The following is a 20483-nucleotide window of genomic DNA, read 5'->3' as shown; positions in this document are numbered from 1 at the left end:
TTTTTTTCGAGTGATTTAATTACAGAATGACAATTTTCTGATATTTTCCGTTATTTTTATTGTGAAACCTTGCTTCTTACCAAATTTCACGATTCTAGACCAACGGGAAGTACCCTACAGGTTTTGATTTTATGAGTGGGTTTATGGCATAAATGCTCGCATCTTTTGGTTGCATCGACTTAGAACCTTACATTTATTACACCACTAAGAGCCTATAGGTCTTAGAATGTGAGATAAATTTCAACTTTATAGATCTACCCGTTGCTGAGAAAAAGAAGTCTTAACAGACGGACGAACAGACAGCGAATCAGACAAAAAATGACAAACAAATTTTCTTTCGTCTGATGTAATTACAAATTTACGATTTTCGGATTTTTTCCTTCGGTTGCACTATTAACCCTTCCTTTTCGCCAAATTTTGTTATTGTAAGCCAATTGGAAGTATGCTAAAGGTTTTGACGAGTGAATTTTCCGGTATTGCAATATGTGACGTAAACGGCCGTTTCTATTGATTACATTAACTTAGAAGCATTAATGTTCACACTGCCAAGAGACCGTAAACCTCAGTACGTGACATAAATTTCAACTTCATACGTCAACCCGTGCGTGAGAAAAAGGGTTTTTAAGAAACGGACATACAGACGGACAACATCGTGTTGCTATAAGGGTCCCTTTTTTACCGACTAAGGCACAGAACCCTAAAAATTATCCAATTTTTATTAGTCAGGACCCTGAATGAAACTATCCCTAGACACTGGTACCTGAGGATGAGATAAGTACTCTTTCCATTAGAAGTTATAACTATTCTTTCGAGAAAATCGTTTCTTCCGTGAAAAAAAAATTTCATCACTAAAATTAAGAGCCAAAGAAACTGGTACACCTGCCTGATATCGTGTAGGGCCCACGCGAGCAGGACTGCTGCAACGACGTGGCATCGTGGCATGGACTCAACTAATGTCTCAAGTAGTGCTGGAGAAAATTGACACCATAAATCCTGCAGGCCTGTCTATAAATCCGTAAGAGCACGAGAGGGCTGAGATCTCTTCTGAACAGAGTGCAAGGGTGTGGAGATCTCTTCTGAACAGCACATTGCAAGGCTTTCAGACACGGCTTTCATGTCTGGGGAGTTTGGTGGCCAGTGGAAGTATTTAACTCAGAAGAATGTTCCTGGAGCCACTCTGTAGCATTTCTAAACGTCTGGAGTATCGCATTGTCCTGCTGGACTTGCCGAAGTCCGTAGGGATGCAGAATGGACATGAATGGATGAAGGTGATCAGACAAGATGGTTTCCTATCTGTCATCTGTCAGAATCGTATCTAGACGTATCAGGGATCCTGTATCACTCCAACTGAACACTCCCCACACCTTTACAGAGCCTCCATCAGCTTGAACTGTCCCCTGCTAGGATGCAGGATCTGTGGATTCATGAAGTTGTCTCCATACCCGTACACGTCCATCCGGTCGATATAATTTGAAACGAGACTCATCCGACCGGGCAACGTGTTTCCAGTCACCAACAGTCCGATGTCGGTGTTGACGGGCCCAGGAGAGGCTTAAAGCTTTGTGTCGTGCAGTCATCAAGAGAACACGAGTGGGTCTTCGCTCCGAAAGCCCATATCGATGATGTTTCGTTGATCGGTTCCACGGTGACACTTCTTGATGGTCCAGCATTGACATCTGCAGCAATTTGTGGAAGAGTTACATTTGTGTCACGTTGAACGATTCTCTTCAGTCGTCGTTGGTCTCGTTCTTGCAGAATCTTTTTCCGCCCACAGCGATATCGGAAATTTTATGTTTTACCGGATTCCTGTTGTTCACGGTACACTCGTGAAATGGTCTACGGGAAAATCTACACTTCGTCGCTACCACGGAGATGCTGTGTCCCATCGCTCGTGGGCCTACTATAACACCACCTATACGCCCAGGTTAACCCGCAGGACAGGACAGGTAGTTTAAATTGTAGAAAGGGGCCAAAGTAAGGAGCTGCCAGTTACACTCAAACATATAACTTTATTATTTGATCAAACATTACAGGAGTCCAAAAAAAAAAAACTTTTTTTAACGCACAGCTTTAACTTTGGGACTTAATTACTCGCTGAAAGCCACTTTAATTTAAAAACGGCTGAAGCCAATAATTTAAAACGCAAGCATGATCCGAAATTGAAAAGGCAAGCCTTATCTTACAACAGTTCTTTACTTAGGCCGAAGGCCCAAAGAATCTGAGATTTTCAGAGTAAACAATTTGAATTCAAAAACGGCTGAAAGCCCAACACTTAAGGCTAAACAAAATTAATTAAAAAAAAACAAAGGCCTTACGTAAAACAGCTCTTAATTAGGTAAAAACTCAACCAAAACAGATATTTAAAAGGCAAAGCCTTATCTTAAAACAGTTCTTTAATTTAGCCTGAAGGCCTTAAGAGCAAAATAACTCAAGCTCAAAATCGGCTGAAGGCCCAACACTTAAAATTCAACAACATTAAAATTTTTAAAACGCCATAGGCCTTCCGTGAAACCGTTCTTTGAACTAGGCTGAAGGGCTTAAGAGCAAAACAAGTCAAATTCAAAATCGGCTGAAGGCCCAACACTTAAAATTCAACAACACTAAAACCTTTCAAATGCCAAAGGTCTTGCGTGAAACAGTTCTTTAAATCATGCTGAGGGCCTAAAGAATCTTACGCACGAAGAATGCAGCGCGCAAGTTAGTTTAGGCTTAAGGTTCAATTTAATAACGGCCTGCGTATCTGTGTTAGCGAACAGCTTTCATTGGTCCAGTTGCCGCAAACTATGAATGAACATTTCAGTTATTCAAAGAAGTGGATAAGAGGATATTTCAAGGACTAATTTTCGTAACAGAACTTAGGCTACTCTCATCAATAGAAGTCGAGTCGCTTGCCAACGACTGGAGTACCTCTTGCTAGAACATCGGTCAGAAAGACTGGTTGCTCCTATTCCACAGAGCCGCTCACCTTCTAGACAGCTGCGTCTTCCTTTTTCATGCTCTCACTCACCCCTAGCGGTGGCCACTAGACCGTGGGCGGGAACTCGGCCTATTTACATTAAACCTGCCGTCCCTGTTCGTTCTGGAATTTGCGCCACGGCAATCTAGAGCTCTCTAATCACAACGTCTCAGATAGTAAGAGCAGATGGGGTCCTACAACTCCATTTAAGCATTGTACTACAATCCTAGTGATAGAAATATACTGGAGGGTCTGTGTAAAGGAGACCGGGCGAGGATGTGGCAGGCTGGTTGTGTTTAGACTCAGTTCTCATCAGTCTTGAAGCCTCCCAGCGGTGAAAACTCAAACAACAACACGAAAACAATATTCTGAGTAGGATGTACTCAGTTTCTAGTTTCTGGAGAGAGTTTTGCTGGTGTTTCTGAAGCTGTAAGTGTTCATTTACTGGTTTGATTGTCTTTCATTACACACTTTTTATCCAGTGAAGTCTACTTCCCAAATATTTTCTGTTATTTTATAACAACTGCATAACGTTATTCTGTATTGTCGTTGAGGTTAGGCTCAAGGTCTGGTTTTCCAGTTTCAATAAAATATCTATTCGAGGTTGGTTGTCGTAAAAGTATTTTAAATAGACTTTTTTGCTTGTTTCAGGTAAAGAATGCGAAAACTGAGAAGAATTTGTTCCAGACATCATGCTCGCACCAATGGAGAAACTAAAAAAATGGAGGGTTCCTGAATTTGTAAAGGTGCTGCTGATTATCAAAGCAGTTAACGAACTTCCGCAAGATATGGTGAGAAAGTTCCCCAAGACGTTGAAAAGATAGTTCGCCCTTCCACCGCGGTTTGTTATTTTTTAAATAGATAGTCTTCTTCCTGTCGACGAGACGCAATTTAAGCGATATATTCTTAAAGTTGCCAATGTTTACTGTTGTTTAACGCCAATATAAATAAAAACTCTAGCATATGTTCCTTGCGTAGCAGACCCTGTTAAATATGATAGCGTCCATCAATGTGTACGAATCACGTCTTGTAGCAAGGCCTTTGTCACATTCTGGCGAAAGGAAAATACAGATATAAATCACAAAAAATAGGCCTACAGCAGTTTAACAGATTCATCATTTTTAAAAACCCGTAAAAACTAGATGAAAAAAATGAGATACCTACTTACAAGGGAACCTCCCCATCGCACCCCCCTCAGATTTAGTTATAAGTTGGCACAGTGGATAGGCCTTGATAAACTGAACACAGATCAATTGAGAAAACAGGAAGAAGTTGTGTGGAACTGTGAAAAAATAAGCAAAATATACAAACTGAGTAGTCCATGTGCCATATAGGCAATAACAAGGAGAACGTGAGCTCAGGAGTGCCGTGGTCCTGTGGTAGCGTGAGCAGCTGCAGAAGGAGAGGTTCTTGGTTCAAGTCTTCCCACGAGTGAAAACTTTACTTTCTTTATTTTTGCATAGTTATTATCTGTCCGTTCGTTCATTGACGTCTCTGTTCACTGTAATAAGTTTAGTGTCTGTGTTTTGCGACCGCATCGCAAAACCGTGCGATTAGTAGACGAAAGGACGTGCCTCTCCAATCGGAACCGAAAACATTTGATCGCAAGGTCATAGGTCAACCGATTCCTCCACAACACAACTGATATATTCTATACGACACTGGTGACGGCATGTGTGTCACATGACAGGAATATGTTGTCGACCCACCTAACTTGTACACTTTGCGAATGGGTAAAAAGATTCCTCTACCTTGCCCGATTTAGGTTTTCTTCTGGATGTGATAATCACTCCTAAAAAAGTGATGAAAACATAAGAGTTTGTCACATAAACTGAAAATAAAAAATTTAAGTTTTCATTCGATGTAAGATTTGAACCAATTACTTTTCGTTCCGCAGCTGCTCACGCTACCACGAGACCACGGCGCTCCTGGCATCCCAGTCTCCTTGATGTTGCCTATCTTCCCATGAACTACTCAGTTTGTATATTTTGCTTATTTTTTCACAGTTCCACACAACTTCTTCCTGTTTTCTCAGTTGATCTGTGTTCAGTTTTTCAAGGCCTATCCACTGTGCCAACTTATAATTAAATCTGAGGGGGGTGCGATGGGGAGGTTCCCTTGTTAGAAAAGTAACTGAAGTTAACGAGAATGCGAAAAAGAAGAAAGGCAGTAAAAAGACGGAATGCATATCTCATTTAGTGAAGAAGAAGATAATGACGTTTTCGTATGCCTCGAATCAGTCTCTTACAGTAAAGCTAAGGAAAAGAGACCCCAGTGTATAGATTGAATTAGGTGGGCCCATAGTTTATGCATCGCTCAGTCAGATAACTTTTATTCATGTCAAAATTGGGAGAATACACACAAAACTCACTACGCTAATATACAATATTTTCTTAAATTACTATTTTAGCGTATGAATCGGTCTTAAATATTAGTTAGTACTTTATCAGTACCGTTATTGAGTTTTATACACCTAACAAAACTTTTTTGTTTAGATAATTTCTCAAAAGGAATGGACAAGGTACAGGGACACAGTACTAGAAGTGGCTAAAAAATGTCTTGGAACAGTAGTGTGCAAAAGTAGGATGAAGCAAACAGCTTGGTGGAATGGTACAGTCAAGGCAGCCTGTAAAAGGAAAAAGAAGGCGTATCAAAAATGGCTACATACCAGAACCCAGGTAGACAGAGAAAGTTATGTTGAAGAAAGAAACAAAGCCAAACAGATAATTGCAGCATCCAAGAAGAAATCGTGGGAAGACTTTGGAAACAGGTTGGAGACCATGGGTCAAGCTGCTGGAAAACCATTCTGGAGTGTAATTAGCAGTCTTCGAAAGGGAGGTAAGAAGGAAATGACAAGTATTTTGGACAGGTCAGGAAAACTGCTGGTGAATCCTGTGGATGCCTTGGGGAGATGGGGGGAATATTTTGAAGAGTTGCTCAATGTAGGTGAAAATGCGATCAGTAATGTTTCAGATTTCGAGGTAGAATGGGATAGGAATGACGATGGAAATAGGATCACATTTGAGGAAGTGGAAAAAATGGTCAATAGATTGCAGTGCAATAAAGCGGCTGGGGTGGATGAAATTAAGTCGGAACTCATCAAATACAGTGGAATGTCAGGTCTTAAATGGTTACACAGGATAATTGAAATGGCCTGGGAGTCGGGACAGGTTCCATCAGACCGGACAAAAGCAGTAATCACACCAATCTTTAAACATGGAAACAGAAAAGATTGTAACAACTACAGAGGTATCTCTTTAATCAGCGTTGTGGGTAAAATCTTCTCAGGTATTGTTGAAAGGAAAGTGCGAGTATTAGTTGAGGACCAATTGGATGAAAATCAGTGTGGGTTTAGGCCTCTTAGAGGTTGTCAGGGCCAGATCTTTAGCTTACGGCAAATAATGGAGAAGTGTTATGAGTGGAACAGGGAATTGTATCTATGCTTTATAGAACTAGAAAAGGCATATGACCGGGTTCCTAGGAGGAAGTTATTGTCTGTTCTACAAGATTATGGAATAGGAGGCAAACTTTTGCAAGCAATTAAAGGTCTTTACATGGATAGTCAGGCAGCAGTTAGAGCTGACGGTAAATTGAGTTCATGGTTCAGAGTAGTTTCAGGGGTAAGACAAGGCTGCAACCTGTCTCCACTGTTGTTCATATTATGTATGGATCATATGTTGAAAACAATAGACTGGCTGGGTGAGATTAAGATATGTGAACACAAAATAAGCAGTCTTGCATATGCGGATGACTTAGTTGTGATGGCAGATTCGATTGAAAGTTTGCAAAGTAATATTTCAGAGCTAGATCAGAAATGTAAGGACTATGGTATGAAGATTAGCATCTCCAAAACGAAAGTAATGTCAGTGGTAAAGAAATATAAACGGATTGAGTGCCAAATAGGAGGAACAAAGTTAGAACAGGTGGACGGTTTCAAGTACTTAGGATGCATATTCTCACAGGATGGCAACATAGTGAAAGAACTGGAAGCGAGGTGTAGCAAAGCTAATGCAGTGAGCGCTCAGCTACGATCTACTCTCTTCTGCAAGAAGGAAGTCAGTACCAAGACAAAGTTATCTGTGCACCGTTCAATCTTTCGACCAACTTTGTTGTACGGGAGCGAAAGCTGGGTGGATTCAGGTTACCTTGTCAACAAGGTTGAGGTTACGGATATGAAAGTAGCTAGGATGATTGCAGGTACTAGTAGATGGGAACATGGGCAGGAGGGTGTCCACAATGAGGAAATCAAAGAAAAACTGGGAATGAACTCTGTAGATGTAGCAGTCAGGGCGAACAGGCGTAGATGGTGGGTTCATGTTACACGCATGGGAGAAGCAAGGTTACCCAAGAGACTCATGGATTCAGCGGTAGAGGGTAGGAGGAGTCGGGGCAGACCGAGGAGAAGGTACCTGGATTCGGTTAAGAATGATTTTGAAGTAATAGGTTTAACATCAGAAGAGGCACCAATGTTAGCACTGAATAGGGGATCATGGAGGAACTGTATAAGGGGGGCTATGCTCCAGACTGAACGCTGAAAGGCATAATCAGTCTTAAATGATGATGATGATGATTAGATAATTTCTTTTTTCCGACCTAACTAAGCCGTGACAATGGGCTGTGACAATCAACCGAGACACGGAACAGGGTGTTACAAGTTTGTTTTTTTTGAATTGTCAAATGGCGCTATGGCCTTCGGCCCTTCGGCTTTTGTGGAAGCACAAATGGATGGTGTAGAGATTCAGCTCTGCGACGTGAAAGGGGAGGGGGGAGGGAGCGAGGGGAGGGGGTAAGACTCATTACTTCGCACCGTCCCCAACCCCCGTTTGTGTACGCTCGCAACCGATGCCATGTTATACACTGAAGAGCCAAAGAAACTAGTACACCTACCTAATATAGTGTAGGTCCCCGGCCAGCACGCAGAAGTGCCGCAACACGACGTGGCATGGACTCGACTAATGTCTGAAATAGTGCTGGGGGGAACTGAGACCATGAATCCTGCAGGGCTGTCCATAAATCTGTAAGAGTACGACGAGGTGGAGACTTTTTTTGAAGAGCTCGTTGCGGGGCAACCCAGATACACTCAATAATGTTCATGTCTGGGGAGTTTGGTGGCCAGAGGAAGTGTTTAAACTCAGAAGAGTGGTTCTGGGGCCACTCTGCAGCAATTCACGACATGTGGGGTATCGTATTGTGCTGTTGGAATTGCCCAAGTCCGTCGGAATGCATAATGGACATGAATGGATGCGGGTGATCAGACAGGATGCTTACGTACGTGTCACCTGTCAGAGACGTATCTAGACGTATCAGAGGTCCCATATCACTTCAACTGCACGCACCTCAAACCATTACAGAGCCTCCACTAGCTTGAACAGTGCTCTGCTGGCATGCAGGGTCCGTTACACGTCCATCGTCTCGATACAATTTGAAACGAGACCAGGCAATATGTTTCCAGTCATCAACATTCCAATGTAGGTGTTGATGGGCCCATGTGAGGTGTAAAGCTTTGTGCCATGCAGTCTTCAAGGGTACACGAGTGGGGCTTCGGGTCCGAAAGCCCATATCGATGATGTTTCGTTGAATGGTTCGCACGCTGACGCTTGTTGATGGCCCAGCATTGAAATTTGCAGCAATTTGCGGAAGGGCTGCACTTCTGTCACGTTGGCCGATTCTCTTCAGTCGTCGTTGGTCCCGTTCTTGCAGGATATTTTTCCGGCCGTAGCGATATCAGACATCTGATGTTTTACCGGTGTCCTGATATTCGCGGTGCACTCGAGAAATGGTCATACAGGAATATCCCCGCTTCATCGCTATCTCAGAGACGCTGTGGCTCATCGCTCGTGCGCCGACTATATCACTACGTTCAAACTCACTTGAATCTCGATAACATGCCCTTGCAGCAGCAGTAACAGATCTAACAAATGCCCCAGACACTTGTTGTCTTATAGAGGCATTGCCGACGGCAGCTCCGTATTCTTTCAGTTTACACATCTCTGTATTTGAATATGCATGCCTATAAAAGTTTCTTTGGCGTTTCAGTGTATGCCCATGTTACATTCAGTTCTCTACTCCGGTTGGTGTTTTTTTGTTGTTGTATAGAATGAAATGGAATGTCGCGTTTCTGGCCACGTAGATACTATAGCTGGAGAACTACTTCTGTCCATGATAACTAGTAACAATCTAAATCTGTAATAATAATAAAAAAATTCATAGTAGCTGGTTGTGGTACAATATGATTTTCTATAAACACCTGCATTCTGCGGGTCACCAATTATTCAAAATCTCTACAGATATAAAACGAAATACAGCACTGCTTATGGAATAGTTCCTAGAAATGTAAGCAACCGTGTGTCCCACACCTTTCGCATAGGAGGAGAGGTAAAAATGACTGCCTATATACACTGATCAGACAGAACATTATTACCACCTACCTAACAGCCGATATTTGGTAGTGATAATAGCGGAGATGCGTAGTGGCATGGAAGCAATGAGGCATTGGTAGGTCGCTGGCACCACATCTGCACACACTACTACAGTAATCTTGAAAGAACTGTGACAGAGGCCAGAACAACAGGGGACTGGACTACTAGAGCATGCACTGATACGATGAAATGGTGCATTAATGATACAATGAAGGGTTTCACGACCGGATGTTTCAGCTGCCGAGAATTCTTCCAGGTTGTATGGCCGTGGTCCATGGAACTCTTCTGTCCCTGACGTTTCGTCCAAAGCTACGTTGGACATCTTCGGAGGTGGTCGTGGTGGTGCTGAGTCTTGCCGACTATGATCGATAGTTATATTTTAACCTTGACAAAGTTTATCTCTGCTATCACGCGAAATCCAGACCATGCCCCCTTTCCACGGTATTTAGGCCGTTCTTCGACGTCCGACTCGTCAGTCGGCAAGACTCAGCACCACCAGGACCACCTCCGAAGATGTCCAACGTAGCTTTGGACGAAACGTCAGCGATAGAAGAACTCCATGAACCACGGCCATACAACCCGGAAGAATTCTCGGCAGCTGGTGCATTAATGGCTAGGCACTAGCCGAAATGTAGATTTGCCGAATAAAACCTGTAAGGAAAGTACGACTGATTGCTGTGCTCTATCATTTCAAAGATTGTTGAAAAATGTGACTGCCGCCGGGGAACAGGTCGTCATGAAGGTGTGTCCGTGGTCTGCAACCAGTGTACGATACTCACTGGCCGTCATGGTGCCTTGGACAGGCTCCATCGGAATCGTGGATGTCCACGTGAATGTCTCCCAGAGCATAATGGAGCCGCCGTCAGCTTGTGTCCGTCCCACAGCACAAGTGTCAAGGAGCTGTTCCCCTGTAAGACGACGATTTCGTTCCCTTTCCATTGGCATGATGAAGAAGGTATCGGGATTCACCAGACTATGCAACGCCCTGCCAATGCGGCGACATCTAGTGACCATACATACCATATTAAGAATACCAACAAATCGGGCACCTTAGAAAATGAATATGATGCTGATGAAAGGGGAGGACCTTTCTTTCTTTCTTTTTAACTTTGGCAAGCAGCAGAAGATTTTGCAAGTATGGAGAGGGAAATTAAATCAAAATTTGAAATTCAGCAAGGCAACTACTAAAGCGGATGTGGTAGTTCCTAACAAATAATAATAGGTTGATAACAATGTACTGAATTAACAAAACTATTGTAAAATGTTTCTGGGGTGATACGAGGGTGTACGGTATGGATGTGATAGATAAGTGAGATGACTGAAAAGAATAGGAATGTGAAGAAAACCAAACAGAAGCGTGCGCTATGTAGTCATGAGACTTCAAAAGTGAAAACGGCTAACGGCACAGCAAGTGACACAGAAAGAAAATTTTACAAGCATTACATTTAAAAAGCAGTGAAGGGAAAAGTGGGATCAATGTATATGACGCAAATAATCATGGAGTTAAGTTAAAAATAGGCATGTATTGTCGTCGTGATCCTCATTCCGAAGGCAGATGTGACACAGCTCTCCATGTTAGCCTATTCTGTGCGAGCCTCTTAATCTTTGCTTTGATTCAATTGAATCAACTTCCTGTATTCAACCCTTGGTCTCCATCAACAGTTTTTAACTCCCTCCCCCCCCCCTCCCCCACTCTCACGCACACACGGACACTTCCTTCCATTGTTCCATTGTCAAATTGAGAATTGCTTAATGCCTCATGATGTGACCCATCAACCGATCCTTTCTTTTAAGCAAGTTGTACAATAAATTTTGTCCCCAGTTCTGTTCAGTACGTTGTCGTTTCCTATGATGATTTACAGATCCAATCTTCAGTATTCTTCTCTACTATCACATTCCAAAATCTGCCATTCTCTCCTCGTCTGAAGTGGCTATCGTTCACTTTTCAGTTCCATACAAGGCTACACTCCAGACAAATACCCTCAGAAAAGACACGCTAACCCTTAAATTTATATTACAGTTGACAAATTACTCTCTACTCCATGAAGTTTCACGATTACAGGCAGAAACATCATGGAATGCTCTTTACGCCGAGAAAACTTCAAGAATCACAAATTAGCCTCTTTCAGAAATCCTTTTCTAATTATTGCCAGTCTGAATTCTATATCTTATCGAATTTGGCCAACATCAGTTATTTTGCTGCCGACACAGCGAAACTCATGTATTTCATTTTATAATCTAATTCCCTCAACGTCACCTGATTTAGTTCGACTACGTTGTATTAATCTTCTTTTATCTTTACTGAAGTTCATCTTGTAATCTCTTTTTAACACACTATCAATTCCGTTCAGTTGCTCTTACAAGCCAGCAGCCATCTCTGACAGAATTACGGTGTCGTAGTCAAATCTCAAAATTTATCTTTCCTCTCTCTTTCATTCATTTTCCAAATTTCTTCTTGGTCTACTTCACAACCTGCTCAGTGTAGAGACTGAATAACATTGGGGATAGGCTACTTCCTTGTTCCACTCCATTCCCAACTATATGTTCCTTTCCATGTACACCGATTCTTTCAACTGCAGTTTGCTTTCTGTGGAAATTGTAAAAAACCTTTCGGTCCCTCCATTTCGTTCCTGCTACCTTCAAAACTTCAAAGAGTGTAGTCCAGTACACATGATCAAACCTTACTCTAAATCTATAAATGCTGTAAGTGTATCTACAGTGTCAGTGTATCTACACTACTGGCCATTAAAATTGCTACACCACGAAGAAGAAGATGCTGTGATATGCAAATGATTAGCTTTCCAGAGCATTCACACAAGACAGGCGCCGGTGGCGACACCTAAAACGTGCTGACATGAGGAAAGTTTGCAACGGATTTCTCATACACAAACAGCAGTTGACCGGCGTTGCCTGATGAAACGTTGTTGTGATGCCTCGTGTAAGGAGGAGAAATGCGTACCATCACGTTTGATAAAGGTCGGAAGGTAGCCTATCGCGATTGCGGTTTATCGTGTCGCGACATTGCTGCTCGCGTTGGTCGAGATCCAATGACTGTTAGCAGAATATGGAATCGGTGGGTTCAGGAGCGTAATACGGAACGCCATGCTGGATCCCAACTGCCTCGTATCACTAGCAGTCGAGAGGACAGGCATCCTATCCGCATGGCTGTAGCGGATCGTGCAGCCACGTCTCGATCCCTGAGTCAACAGATGGGGACGTATGCAAGACAACAACCATCTGCACGAACAGTTCGACGACGTTTGCAGCAGCATGGACTATCAGCTCGGAGACCGTAGTTGCGGTTACCCTTGACGCTGCATCACGGACAGGAGCGTCTTCAATGGTGTACTCAACGACGAACCTGCGTGGACGAAAGGCAAAACGTCGTTTTTTTCGGATGAATCCAGGTTCTGTTTACAGCATCATGATGGTCGCATCCGTGTTTGGCGACATCGTGGTGAACGTACATTTGAAGCGTGTATTCGTCATCGCCATACTGCCGTATCAGCCGGCGTGATGGTATGGGGTGCCATTGGTTACATGTCTCAGTCACCTCTTGTTCGCATCGACAGCACTTTGAACAGTGGACGCTACATTTCAGATGTGTTACGATCCGTGTCTCTATCCTTCATTCGATCCCTGCGAAACCCTACATTTCAGCACGATAATGCACGACTGCATGTTGCAGGTCCTGTACGGGCCTTTCTGGATACAGAAAATGTTCGACTGCTGCCCTGGCCACCACATTCTCCAGATCTCTCACCAACTGAAAACGTCTGGTCTACGGTGGCCGAGCAACTGGCTCGTCACAATACGCCAGTCACTACTCTTGATGAACTGTGGTATCGTGTTGAAGCTGCATGGGCAGCTGTACCTGTACACGTCATCCAAGCTCTGTTTGACTCAATGCCCAGGTGTATTAAGGCCGTTATTACGGCCAGAGGTGGTTGTTCCGCGTACTGATTTCTCAGGAGCTATGCACCCAAACTGCGTTAAAATGTAATCACATGTCAGTCCTAGTACAATATATTTGTCCAATGAATACCCGTTTATGATCTGCGTTTCTTCTAGGTGTAGCAATTTTAATGGCCAGTAGTGTAAGATGAACCGTAGATTCAGTATTACCCTACGTATTCCTAAATTTCTACGGAACCCAACGAGATATTCCCAAGGTCGGCCTTTACCAGACACACATAGAACAAAAGGAGCGCACTACCGACAAACTGACGCGTTGCAAGAGCGTCATCATAGTTCACGGCCGCACCGTTACATGAAACCTAGCCCGTTGCGCGCGTAACACTTTGCCTCTTCAGTCTGACGACCTCTGTGTCACGGTCGCGGGTTCTATGCTAGGAAGGCACCGGGGTCAGGTACGTGACGTTATGGCTCCATGTTGGCTGTAAAGCAGGTGCGAGCGCACAAAGAGCGCTATGTGCTCCTGCGAGTGAAATATGACTTTTAAGACACGATAATGTAGCTTGTATAAGCCCCATAACATTCCCTACGTAAGGAAGGCGCGGAAATAGCTCTGACAGTTACAGAGGGATTGAATTTTTAATTGCGATATACAAGATTATTTCTAACCCCCCCCCCCCCCCCCCCCCCTCCTGATCACAACTGAACTGGAACCACTGCATTCAAAGCTTCGAGCATATCAAGGGTGTTTCAGAATGGTGCGACCATAATTGCGAAATTTATAAGCATAAGAAAGAAAGGGATTCTATAATTGTCATAGATTTCAAGACCGCCTATGATCCTATAAATAGACCAAGCACTAAAAAATACTCTGGAAGAAATGGGAATTGTGAAAAGGAGCAGAAACGTCACCAAAAATGCTGTAAGACAAAAATCAAGGTAACATTTATAGGAGATATCAAAATGGGAATCAGGTAAAATAATAGGTTAACCTCAACGGAAGAAACAAAGTAAAAAATGGACTCGATTTCAGATGCGCCAATGCAGACTGAATATAGATTGCCTGGCCTTTGGGATGAGCTCATGTTGATGGGATCTTCAGTTAAAGTAACCTTTAAGTAATTAGATGAAGAAACAAAGGAACCAGTTTTTCCTTATACTGCTCTACCTGTGCCAAGACACTAATTCTGTTCATGCCAGCCAAATACTGAATGCTTGCCTAGTTTCCATTTAAGACCTAGTTTAAAATAAGTCTGTTGCTAATTTAGTCATTTCTATACCACTATTGCAGAGTGCTTGTGTTTTAATTGTTTCCCACTTACCTAACAAGCAAACGTCTGACAGTTATAGCCTGTCGCCAATCACTATAGTAAATTCGTAGTGTATTAAGCGCCGAGTGTAGCAGTATATGTATAATCATCTTTCGATTCAAATAGAGGCTTTTATCAAGTTTGAAAGTGATCAGTATTAAATTAAAAGTGTGACATACAAGACGTGTTTCCCAACTTGCACGAAAATTGTAATTTGACTTTAGGTACGATTTCCGACGTAATCACTCGTGTAGGTCGAGCACATGACAAATGCCGTACTGCGTCAGTATACAAGTGAATCAAAAAAATTGAGTGTGATGCACATAAATGCGAAAGGAGTTACAAGATTCATAATAAAAGTGGCTTCTGCAGTCATGTGCGTGTGAGTTGCGTTTGCGTGCGTGTGTGTATGTGTGTGTGTGTGTGTGTGTGTGTGTGTGTGTGTGTGTGGCCGAAATCTTATTTGTGACAGTCTATTTGTTGTGCCTATCTGCGACTCCGCATCTCCGCTGTATGATGAGTAGCAACTTTCCTTTTCATAATATTTAACTGTAAATTAGACGTTTATGTACGACTTGGGAAACAATGTAGCTAAATTAATTCTTATTTTACAACGGTAGCTGAAGCGTTCAATATGCTCTCGACTTACACGTTGTGGGAACACTGTAGTTTACATATAAAATACACACACGAATTATCGCTATGATAATATTCACTTTTATTGCACACAACCAAAAACCACGATGCGGACACATTAGCGAGCTAGCAAGAACAGAAAAATCGAAGAATATCTAAAAGTTAAATGAATAGTTCACTTGTAACATATCGATTAGTCGATTATTCCAATCCCACAACATAATAATATTGAAGATATAACAAGATTGCGTCAATGGAAGGTGGGTGAAATCCCGAAAAGCTTACAGGCGTAAATAAAACTGGAAAAAAAACTGACTGGTAGCTGTATTTCTTTAGCTAAGTTAATCCATGAACATGAATTTCAGTAACTAGTTAAATTAAGAAATAATTTTATTAAGAATTAATTTAACTGGTGAGCACAAGAGCTCTACAAACAAGCAGTTAAATGAGGATTCATTTGGAAACAGCCTCTACCCTTTGGCTGACCTAAATCTCTGTGATATTCTGTCTTCCAGGAGTGAGGCCCGGCATGATGTATAGGAAATAATCTGTGAGGTTTGGAGAATAGTAGAAACGTACTGACGGAGCTGAAGTTGCGAGGGTGCGTCGTGAATCGTCCCTCGACACCGATCAGTTACAGCGTTGTGACCGAAAGTCAAGGTTCCAGGTCCGAGCTCTGTTTCGTTTAGAGACTCATTCATTCATTTATTCATTCAATCAATCAGTCAGTCTGCTTGCTTAGCTGGGTGGTAATGTGCTTGCCTTCCATGCAGCTGGACCGGGTTCGATTCTCGGCTGGGTTGGAGATTTTCTCCGCTTCTGGACTGGGTGTTGTGTTGCCCTCCTCATTATTTCATCGTCGTCACCGGAACGCAAGTCGACTGAAATAAGACTTGCACTCGGCGGCCGAACCCGGATGGGACCTCCCGACCAACAATGCCTTACGATCATTTCATTTTTTTCATTAATTCAGTCAAACATTCGTCGAATTTGAGACAATTTCAACGCAGATGAGCCTTCAGAAATGTACAATAAGAAAAATTGTACACTATCTGACAGAAAGTGTCCGGAGACCTATCAGTGGACATTAGTATGGGGTATGTCCACCACTCACTTTTTGACGTTGTGGACTCTGCTGGAGACACTTTCAATGAGATGGAAATGGAAATACCGTGTGGTTAGGGCCTCCCGACGTTTAGACCGTTCGCCTGCGGGAATAAATATGAGAAAAACAGAATATCTGGTTTTGAGAGGAGGTGGAAGGGATAGAGTACTGCCGCAAGGAAGTATTAAAGGTGTAAAACAGTTTAACTACTCAGGATAGATTACCCACTCATCGGGAAGCTGTGCAACGCAGGATTCAGCAGGCAAGAGCTTCAGTTAAATGCTAAAAGGAGATCTGTGGAGCCGGGTGATATCGAAACAAACAATAACACGATACTGAAAACAGTAGTGGAAAGTATACTAACGAACGGTGCAGAAGGATGGACCCTGGGGGGAGGCATAGAAGCAGATTACAGGCAGTAGAGGTGCATGGAATTAGGAGGCAGCCAGGATAACCAGAGCAGAGTGGAGAAAGAATGAGAAAATTAGGGAGGTAACAGATGTGGAACAACCAGTCATGCAAGGAACTGAGGAGGGAGCTCTTCAATGATATGGCCGTGTACGGCGAATGAAGCGAGGACGAAGGCCAAAAGTAATCCTGGAACGGTCGCCACCGGGAAGGAGGAAGCGTGGACGGCCACAGTTAACACAGAGAGTGGGAGTGACTGGAATGATGAAAAATAGAGATCTGAAAGAGGAAGACACAGATGATTGTGCAAGCTGGCGAACGGGAATACAGGGTAACTGGTGACGAGCGGAGAAGCCCCTAAAAGTGAGTGCTGTTAGTGTCGCTTTAGTGTAGCTGTAGCCGTCTGAAAACGGACATTTCCTTGCACTCAACGACTTTCACGAGTACTGATTGCAATAAAACTTATATTTACACGGTTTGGTGTCAATATTTCTGGGAACACCGCCATCCAAACAAAGGATTAGGGCGCGGCACTCAGCAGTTGGCCCACCTGCTACTGTCAAACTCACGAACATCCGGACGTGACGTCATGCTTGTCGTTACCTTGCTCAAATACAAGTCATCGCAACACACATTTGCACACGTCATGCATAAACTACAAAACGTACAGCAGTGCACTATACACCGGATTAGAGATCTAAGAAGAGGATTACTTTGAAATGTAAATTGACAGCGGAACTGATGTATTTCATTAGTTAATGAGTGGAGAAGAAATCTGTAACGACTTTTTGCACTAACTGTAATAACATTTTTACTAATTAGCCACAGAGAAAATCTATGTACCAAACGAAAGCACTAGTCTGCAGAAATCGAATGATCTGCTTAAATGCTTTTTATGTACGTAACTAACCAATGAGAAGTGCCTGAATCAAATCGTTAATTATAGTCATTATAACTAATTATAAAAGGCAGATACATGAATAACATTATAGCATGTGCTGGAAAAGTAAAAACGCATTACGAACAACATTAAATTGTAAGTTTTGAGTGTTTAATTGCCGTTTTTGATCAATTAATTAGATATTTTTAGATACATATCTCTCGTATGCCAACAGTTGCCTAGAGGCTGTAACAATAAAGGCCTGTCTGCAATGAACATTGCTACTTATCATGCAGCTAATAGGAATTATCAAACCATCACTTATCTTTCTGTAGTATGTAGTGTCTCCTAGTCGGTCTGGCAATTAAAATGGAATAAAAATACAAAATGTACAACAACATCCACGGAACCTTTAAGCAGAATTTTAAATTATTACTACATCATAGAAAAGTAAAATGGTTCAAATGGCTCTGAGCACTATGGGACTCAACATCTCAGGTCATCAGTCCCCTAGAACAGAACTACTTAAACCTAACTAACCTAAGGACATCACACACATCCATGCCCGAGGCAGGATTCGAACCTGCGACTGTAGCGGTCGCGCGGTTCCACGCTGAAACGCCTAGAATCGCTCGGCCACAACGGCCGGCAGAAAAGTAAACTAACAGAACTATCTATAACCTATATATACATCGTCCCAAGATGTAAACTAAATTGTATAAACGAAGATTTGTACATATTTCAGGGCACTGAAAATGCCCTGTAAGAAAATAAAGGTGAAACGCATATGGCTCGAAAACTGTGTTTCATTCAGTTGTAATTAGATGGTCCAAAAGTAAAAATTATCAACATACCGTAATATTACGTGCAGCTGAGGACAAGAGATGTTGAAAAGTTTTAATGTGCCTGAGAAAAGCTTAAAATAACTGTCAAAATTATTTAAAATTGGAAAGACTCCAAATTGAGTGAAATACTTCTAATGACACTTTAAGTCTTTTAAGGCACAAATTATAAGCTGGGCGTTTTCGACGAATTGCGATGGATGAGAAAAGTATCCAGAGAAAATGTAAAGCAAGCGATTTTGTGTTAATCTTATATTATGTGAATTTATTTGATGTTTCTATGTGTCAAGGCATGTAAATGTGTCGAAATATACAAATAACTTGTCAAAACGTTACTGATATACAGAATTCGTTTTCTATAAGCAGCACACCCTGCTGTAGAGGGAACAACAAGAGAACTAATGAAAGAACACTCCTGTCGGAGCACAAGAAAGGCAAATATGGTATTCTTTAAAAGACTGTGGCAGAAAAGCGGGGAATCAGATGTCTCATCTTTGATTCAGACTTTGTAGGGAAGCAGCATACTCACGCCTTATAAAATTCACATCAGTCTTTCCATTGTGTGCCAGCCTAGTCCGCTGTAACTAGCTCTGACGTCATAAATACTTTAAAATGAAGTAAATAACCTGAAACGTTTCTAGCATGTCGGGAGTAATACTAAATAAATATGTGTTGAATATCAGTTCAATAACATTAACCATTTTCGAAATTTGGACGTTTTTCTGTAAAAATCATTGGCGCAACAGAAAAGAGCTAGAAACATAAAAATTTATATTTACATTCCTTTTGCATAATAATTTAGTAGAAACAGTATTCTGGATCTCACAAATTAAAATTTTGGTTGAAATTCATAATTTTCTGGTTTTTGTCCTAGAAATTAAGGAAGCAAGATAGATTAAGTAGGCGAATAAATAAAGCTAGGATGGTTAAATTTAAGTAGAAGGGAGATCCTCTATAATCATAAAAATGTGAGAAGTTTCAACAGAATAACTATAAAACTATAGCTATAGCGTATCTCGAAAGAGCAAGTTCAGAGCTCGTCTACTGCGTGTAGTGTAATTAAATTAATTCTCTCGCCCAAAATATTTGACTTAGCCACGTCAGACTTTTATTATGATTACTTACCTGTGTGCTGATTGCACATTTAAACTGAGAGCTTCATTGGCCATCAGCAAAGGAAGCAATGATTTATTCGATAACTTAAAGTGGTGCATTACTAGCCCTGCGGCTAGTCCAGAGAGCAGATTTGATCAGGCGTTCCCTTAGCCGTCCGCACCGCGGCTTTATATGTAAGAACACTGCACGAAGAAAAGACCAGTTCTCTCCAGACGCTGATTAGCGCACCACCTGTGCCGGGAGTCGCGTCGCGTCGGTATCGTTGATATAAACAGCCTCGGATGCCTTAATAAGTTGCTTGGGATACGCGTAACCATGAAATCGTTTTCGAGTGAAGTGTTAATTTTGGGATGGCGTTAATGATCTATCTGTAGTTTGCGTATGTCGTATTTTCACGTGCCGCTGTAGGACAGACATTCTACCATTATTGGCATGGCGTTTGATGAACATCATCATCAAATTATGGCGAGCATTCACTTAAACATTTAATTTGAACAGTTATAGTGGCATCAGCGCATTAGACTCTGAACTGCTCTGGTAGTTGGATTGTGTGGATTCTTTTTGGTCTGTGACTTTCAGAATATAGTGAACATTTTAGAGAGAATGGTTTTTGATTATGAATCCCAGACAATCTCCTAATTCCTCAGAGCTATAAGCTGTAGCTATAAATGTATTTCTCAGATGAAGTGGGCACTAGGAATTCTAATTACAGGCTTCACGTTTTGCTAATCACTTTCTGGTTGCCAATATTGTAGTTAGAGAGCCAGTGTTGAGAACGGCAAACAGCATAAATACAAAACATTTATTCTATTATTCCACCCGCCGCCCCACAACTTCCTTACCAAAAATTTTAGCAAGCGAACATGTTTGCGCTTTTTGTGCTGAAAGAGAGTAAC

This window comes from Schistocerca americana, chromosome 2, assembly GCF_021461395.2.
Source record: "Schistocerca americana isolate TAMUIC-IGC-003095 chromosome 2, iqSchAmer2.1, whole genome shotgun sequence".
NCBI classification, from domain to species: domain Eukaryota; kingdom Metazoa; phylum Arthropoda; class Insecta; order Orthoptera; family Acrididae; genus Schistocerca; species Schistocerca americana.
The sequence above is the reverse complement of the archived record's forward strand: the minus strand, read 5'-3'. Positions refer to the sequence as shown.